Here is a 7,255-nt window from a genome sequence, read left to right on the forward strand (position 1 = left end):
TTATCCTTATATTGACATATTCCTATATTATATTAATTATATTAATATAATCTTCCCTTAATTTCATTAGATTTTGTATATTAACGCAGTCACTTCAGCCTGTGGGTAACTCTATCATCCCTTTCTTCCAGGGACAAAAACCTGAATGAGAGGTCCTGTACTTAGGGAGGTAAATGAACTAAAATTGATCACACAGTGTCTCCTCCAAGAAGCTGGAAGCTTGTTATAATTGTTCATGAAAAATAATTCTATGAGTGTTTCCCATTAAGGTAAGCTCTATTTCTTCAGAAGACCTCAGGAGAAGAAAGGGAAGTAGGATGTTAAGAGAAAACAGTAAAATAAGATAAGAAAATGATCTGGTGGATGAGGGCACATTTTGAAAAGAGCTTTTCGCATAATGTGTGCATGACTCTGGTTAAGCCAAGCTCCTTCCTGTATGCATTCATCAGTTTGAGGTTGTGATTTTCTTCATGCAAACACCCAGCACAACTTGGAGCATGTATAAATCTGCCTCATCCCCCTAACACTGTTAAAACTCAAGCCTGAGTATTATACCTGTTGAGATAAGCAGAGATGAAACAAGGATAGGATACCCAGAAGAGCAAGTCTATTCAAGGAAGTCCCTCCCCTCCCCTCCCCTCTCTTCCCCTCCTATCCCCTCCCATCCCCTTCCCTTTTCTTTTCTTTCTTTCTTTCACTCTTTCATTCTTTCATTGTTTCTCTCTTTCTCTCATCTTTCTTTCACAGGGTCTTGCTCTGTCACCCAGGCTGGAGTGCAGTAGCATGTTCATGGTTCACTGCAGCCTCGACCTCCTGAGTTCAAGTGATCCTCCCACCTCAGTGTCCCAAGTAGCTGACACTACAGTCACGCACTACCATGCCCAACTAATTTATTTTGTGGAGATGCGGTCTTGCTATGTTGTCAAGGCTGGTCTTGAACTCCTTGGCTCAAGCAATCCTCCTGCCTCAGCCTCCCAAAGTGCTGGGATTACAGGCATAAGTCACCATGTACAGCCCTTCACTGAAGTCCTCATAGTCTGAAGGCAGTGGTTTGAGACTGGAGAACAGAAAACTGAGGAGAGCTAAATGGACACTATAAAAAGTACGTGGAATAAAAAAGTTTCTTGGTAGTAGGCCAAGAAGTTAATGGTTTTCAAAATGCTTAGAGGATTTGTAGGTGGGAACTGGATGATTGACATCTCCACAGACACTTAAATATGGCCATGACATGTTAGCATAAATTTTTACCATGAATAGATTGTAGGTAAGACATGCAACAACTAGATAATGGTTAAAGGTGGAAGAAAACAGAATGTACCACCGAATGGGTTGGCAGTAGAGAAAGGCTTTGGAAGACACACCCTATCCTTGCCATGTGACTCACCAGAACTGACATGAGAAGATGAGGAGGGTGCTAGGTCAGTTTGGGAAAGTTTTTAGAAGAGCTAAAGAAATGCCCCTTTTTTTTTTTTTAAACCAGCCTGGCCTCCTCATAAGACTTCGCACTCCTCCCCTTGTTCCCTCCTCTTCCCCATGCCTGGCCCCTCCCCCTACTCTCTACTATCCTATGACAATGTCCTGATGGGGTTTTGTGATGTCTAAGCCCCTCCCCACAGGCCTACCATTGGCTGGGTAAAAGCTTGCTGGCCAATCAAAGCTTAGGGGTGTGGCTCATCATTGTCCTGGAAGGGTTATATATAGGGAGGCCAGGTGACCTGGAGAAGACAGTTGAGAGACGCTGATGTGCTGAAGATGGCCAGTAAAGCACAAGCCTCCAACCCAGTTGTCGAGGGGCAACCACCCACAACACCAAAGAGGCGAAGAAGAGGAAGGCCCCCTCTCAGCCAAGATTCAGAAGCCCTCTGAAGGTGAGTGGCGCACCCAGGCTCCTCCTTGTCTTCCCCTTGATTCCTCCCTGTCTTCCCCTCTACTCCTCCCTCCCAAGATGCCTTACTACCCTGTCCTCGCCTGGCACAACCCCCACCTCAGCCTGTACCCTTCTCATGAAGCCCCTGTTCCCACCCCTCCCCCATCCTCTTCCCTCAAACCAATGCCCTTCTGTGATCTCCCTGTTGTCCTTCCAGATTCCCAAGACAACCCGGAAGGGAAAAGAGAGTCTTCGAGGGAGTTCTAGGAAAAAAGCCACTCCCGAAAGACCGCTGCTTCAAGAAAACCTGAGGAAGGGAGAGGGCCAGCACTATCCAGCCACTCTGACCAGCTGAACGAGGAACTCAATCAGAAGGAGCCACAGCAGGACCAAGAAAGTGAGGAGACTTCCACCATCTTCAGGGTCTCCCTGGACAGCCAGTAATTTCAGGGCAAGTTCAGAGGACTAGATCTATCTGAGAGGTCTCCACAGGTCTGACCCCAGAGAAATAGCCAAAAGGGTCTATGGTACATTTTACACACCACAGGGTACCCCCCGGTGATGAAAATAAAATGAACCTGTTGTAAAATGATTTGAGGGTCTGCATGTTCTAGGATGGTGGGGAGGGAAGGAGGGAAGAGGTGGTGTGTGGGAAGGGAGGGAGGTGGGTGTTACGGGATTGGGGTCAGACTGACAGGTCCACAGTTAATCAGACAAGGAGGATAAGGACTGGGTCGGGACTGAGCACTGGAGGCAAATTTCCACTTAAGAGGCTGGCTCTGCTTCTTGTGAGGTTTCTTTCAGAAGGCCAAGGGTCAGCTCAGCATTCCTGGGCTACATGCTCTAACCCTGGGAGACTGGGACCAGGCTTGCAACTTTGTTCCCTGGCCCCGTGAGGTTAAGCACCCGCTGTGATGGAGGGGCTAGAGGGTTTGTGTTGTGTCCATGGCAAAGACACTGTGATGGGGGCTGCTGGCAAAAGTGCTCCAGCAGGGCAGCAGAGGCCACCATGTGTGAGCACATGCAGGGTGGCAGAGGTCCCAATGTATGTGTGTAGGCGGGACAGTGTGGGAGGCTGCAGGCGACTGCGTGGTGGTGAGGCAAGGCTGCAGGTGCAAGGTGGTGGGGGTCTGTCTGCAAAAGTTCTCTGACAGTTGGGCAGGATCTGCCAGCAAAAGAGCTATGGCAGTGGCCGCTGGGAAGCTGAGGCTGTGCTGCAAACGGCTGTGGCTAGGCAGGGACCTTGGTAGATGTCGGCAGACAGGGGGCACTCAGATCATACTGGCTCCATCCCACGGCTAGGACAGCCTTGCTCTGTCCAGGTCCAGCAGCTAACAAAGGCTAGAGCCACCTAGAGGAGTATGTAGAGTCTTGAGGAGTGGGCGTCCATGGCCATGCTCCACTGCAGCCATTCCTGTGTCAAACTCTCTGGGCTCCATGCACGCTGGAGTTGTGTCTCTGCCAATTCTCCAGGAAGTTCTCCCTGCCAGTTCAGATGTCCATGGTGGTTGTGGGGTCTCCCGCAGCTAGAATCTCAGGGGTCCGTGGCAAAAGTGGGCTACTCCATGCCCATTTCACTCACCCCTTCCCTAAGAGTTGCTCAGGGGCAGGAACTAAATACTGCTTCTTGGCAACCCTGTGCAGGGTTCCCAGCTTCCTTCTCTTTCAGCTGGGGGGTCTGCGTCTTCCCTCTGTCCACTCTCAATGCCTTCTTTCTGAAGATCTGTTTGGAGTGTGCTGGTCTACTTGATGGTCTGGTCTCTCTCAGTGAGAGAAACTCTTTCTGGCTGCATCTAGTTGGCCATCTTGGCTCTCCCCCTCTCCCTTCATATTTTGAATGTCCAAGATATTATTCTTGGTTTCTAAATGCCCCTTTTTATGCCCTCCTTGTCCTAATTTATACCTGAATATTGTCTTGTGCCTTTGATGATAACATTTGTAGATTTCTTTGAAGTTTTATTTTGTTCCCTGCTGTGTCTCTATTTCATTCAACTTTCCTGTTTTCGTTGGTTACTATGTTTGCTTTTGGTCTTGTGTTTCGTGTAAGCAACTTTCCTTAAATATCTCATAATTCTTGGCCCACTGTCCATGAAATTGCAGTGGAATTGGTGGATCGTGCAGTTGCTCTATTTTTAGTATTTTGAGGAGCTTCCAAACTGTTCTCCATAGTGATTGTACTAACTTACATTCCCACCAACAGTGTATGAGGGTTTTCTTTTCTCTGTATCTGCACCAGCATTTGTTGTTGCCTGTCTTCTGGATAAGCCATTTTAGCTGGGGTGAGAAGATATCTCATTATAGTTCTGATTTGCATTTATCTGATGATCAGTGACGTTGAGCACCTTTTCATGTGCCTGTTTGCCATTTGTGTGTCTTCTTTTGAGAAACATTTATTAAAATATTTTGTCCATTTTTTGTTGGATTATGAGATTATTTTCCTATAGAGTTGTTTGAGCTCCTTATTATTCTGATTATTAATCCCTTGTCCTCAGAGGGGTAGTTTGCAAATATTTTCTCCCATTCTGCAGGTTGTATCTTCACTTTGTTGATTGTTTCCTTTGCTGTGCAAAATCTTTTTAACTCAATGTGATCTCATTTGTCCATTTTTGTTTTGGTTGCCAGTGCTTGTGGGGTATTACTAGACATTTAACTTTTAAACTTTTGTTCTTACATTTCTGTTCCAGACCTGTTGTTCTATAAAATCTTTGGTTAATAGTAATAAAAGTATCTGGCTTCCTGTATAAAGTGATTCTAATGGATTGGCTTGACCAAAGTTTAAAATATCCCAGCATAGGGATTTCTAATATTTGAAAAACCCTGCAAGGCAGTATAGTGCAATGAGAAGAGTAGTAGATTGTGAGTCAGTAGATGTGTAGCTTAGTTTTAGTAAAAAAATCCCTGTGTCACCTGGGGCATGTCTCATGCCCTCTTTGCTCCTGAAGTCCCTTCTGTAAAAGGAGTTGAAAGTAGATGCTTACCAAGATACCTCAGTGCTCAGAGACATTCAGAATTCTATTAAAAGAAATACTTTTATATGTGTTAGGTTACTGGCTATTTGATATCAGGTAGTCTGGGACTAAAATGTAAAACCAAAGTTACATTGTAAGTAAATCTGGCCCCTTTTAAAGTTAAGTTATATTTAAAACTTGGTCAGACAATAACTTAAACTGAAGAATTTAGTCGTTGTGAAAAGTAATTTTTAAAGTAGAAAAGTGCCACATTTTACTATCCTCTGGCACAATCAGAAAAATGATACCTAGAAATGCAAATTGATTTGTTTAAAATTGAGATAAATACAAAATTGCCAGAGCCATAGAGAGACCCAGCATCCAAATAACAAATCCAGTACTTTAGAATATACCAATTAGACTGTATTCGGAGCTCTGCACTCTCTAGTTATAGAAATAAAATAATCCCCACATCCATCTTTGGATATATCAATACATGTGTTAAAATTGATGAGGCTATGAAATTGAAAAGTCTGAGGTCTTTTTGGTCTCTAATCTTATTTTTGTGCTCATTTACAGACTCTCAAAGTTAGATTAATTCCGTTCTTTTTCTTCTATTTCAGCTATTTTACTAGCTGCAAAGAAGCTTCTTCAGAGGAAGGATAATGTAATTCTTACAGATTGCTAAAACTGAAGAATTCAACATTACTTTAGAACTTCTGTGTATGATTGATTCTGAGGAAAACATTAGGAGTCAAGTGAAGGTGATATTTTTCAAGAGAGTGATTATGACAAATTTAATACAGTATTAAAATATCAGGGAAAAGGGAACATTCTGTCTTTTTTTTAAGTAGTAGATCCTAAATTTATTTCATAACAAAGAAATGCGCTGACTTGATCAGAAATGTTAATATAAAAAGTTGTAGAATTTATTAAATGATGTTTGTTTTCTCCAGTCTTCATAGTCAGACTCTAAATTATCCATATGGATAACATCTGTAATCAATCAACTTATTCAGCAAAAATCATTTTTAAAGGGTTTGTGTCGGAATATTTTATCTTCAGATTCTATAAATATCATAGTGCCTAACACAGGTATGGTCAATCAGGTGGTTATTTTGAATCCAGATAAAAGGAGGGTTAAATCCTTAAAATGTAAAACTAAACTGTAAGATGGGTATAGTAATATCACTGTTATTTCCGGGTGAGTCAATATCATTTTCTTACTATATCATGCTCATCATATGGAAAAGTGTATCTCCTATATCTAATCCGAGGTCTCCCAGACCGTATTTCTGTTTTATTAGCAGGCATGAGACAATGGTGTTTTTTGTATCATAATAATGTCTGAATGATTCCACATGAAAATATAACCCAATATGGTATTTTTAAGTGAAGTAGGATTCTGACCTAATGTCTTATTTTACAGATTTGGAAATTTGAAGTCCAAAGAAATTTAGAGACCAGCATGAGTTTCCATAGTAATTAGTAACTAATCTGTGACTCTTTCCTCCCAAGCTAGGATCTGTTCTACTGCATGTCAAAAATAAGAACTTTTCAGATAAAATTACAAACATCTCTAAGTTTTTCTTGACAATTTCTTTTTCAATTCGACTCTCTTTTCTATCAAAAACTATGCTGGACTGCATCTTTTCCACAAAAGCTTTGTAGATAGTTAGCTCACAGGGGCTTGTACCATGAATTAAATCCAGTGCCTAACGGAAATGATTGGCTATAGAAGGCATTTAATTGTTTTTGTTGTTGTTGTTGTTTTGTTTTTTGAGACGCAGTCCCGCTCTGTTGCCAGGGTGGAGTGTAGTGGCGCGATCTCAGCTCACTGCAACCTCCGCCTCCCAGGTTCAAGTGATTCTCCTGCCTCAGCCTCCTGAGTAGCTGGGACTACACAGGCTCGTGCCACCATGCCCAGCTAATTTTTGTATTTTTAGTAGAGACGGGGTTTCACCATGTTGGCTAGTATGATCTCAATCTCTTGACCTTGTGATCCACCCACCTCGGCATCCCAAAGTGCTGGGATTACAGGCGTGAGCCACCGTGCACGGCCAATTTTTTTTTAATATAGCAAATATGTTGTTTTTTAATGTAGCAAACAAACAGGTAACTGTCATTATTTTCAAATAATGCGTGACAGCTGAGAGAAATCACCTGCTTTTTAATTTGAAAAGTAATTTTTTTAGCCATTTTCAGTTGAACAATTTGGCAATGTGTATTAAGGACCATAAGACTTTTCTTGACTTAATAATTCCATTTTTTGACTCTAAGGAAATAGTATTATGCATACCATTTATTTGACACTATTCTAAAGCAATAGTTTTATGCACAAAGATGGTTAACACATCATCCTTAATCATAAAAAGAATGTAGGGAGTGAATATGCAAGGTTTACCTACTTCCATCCACATGTGATTCAGCAGTAATTTGA

At 42.3% G+C, this 7,255-nt stretch overlaps 1 long non-coding RNA gene across 1 annotated transcript; it reads left to right on the forward strand.

Annotated features, from left to right (window-relative positions):
* Positions 1-1,721: 1,721 nt before the first annotated feature.
* Positions 1,722-5,644, forward strand: LOC129052871 (uncharacterized). The gene is made up of 3 exons (XR_008517989.1): positions 1,722-1,868; positions 2,085-2,264; positions 5,439-5,644. It is a non-coding gene; the product is annotated as an uncharacterized LOC129052871 (long non-coding RNA).
* The last annotated feature ends 1,611 nt before the right edge of the window (positions 5,645-7,255 follow it).

Source organism: Pongo abelii, chromosome X, assembly GCF_028885655.2.
Source record: "Pongo abelii isolate AG06213 chromosome X, NHGRI_mPonAbe1-v2.0_pri, whole genome shotgun sequence".
Lineage (NCBI taxonomy): Eukaryota > Metazoa > Chordata > Mammalia > Primates > Hominidae > Pongo > Pongo abelii.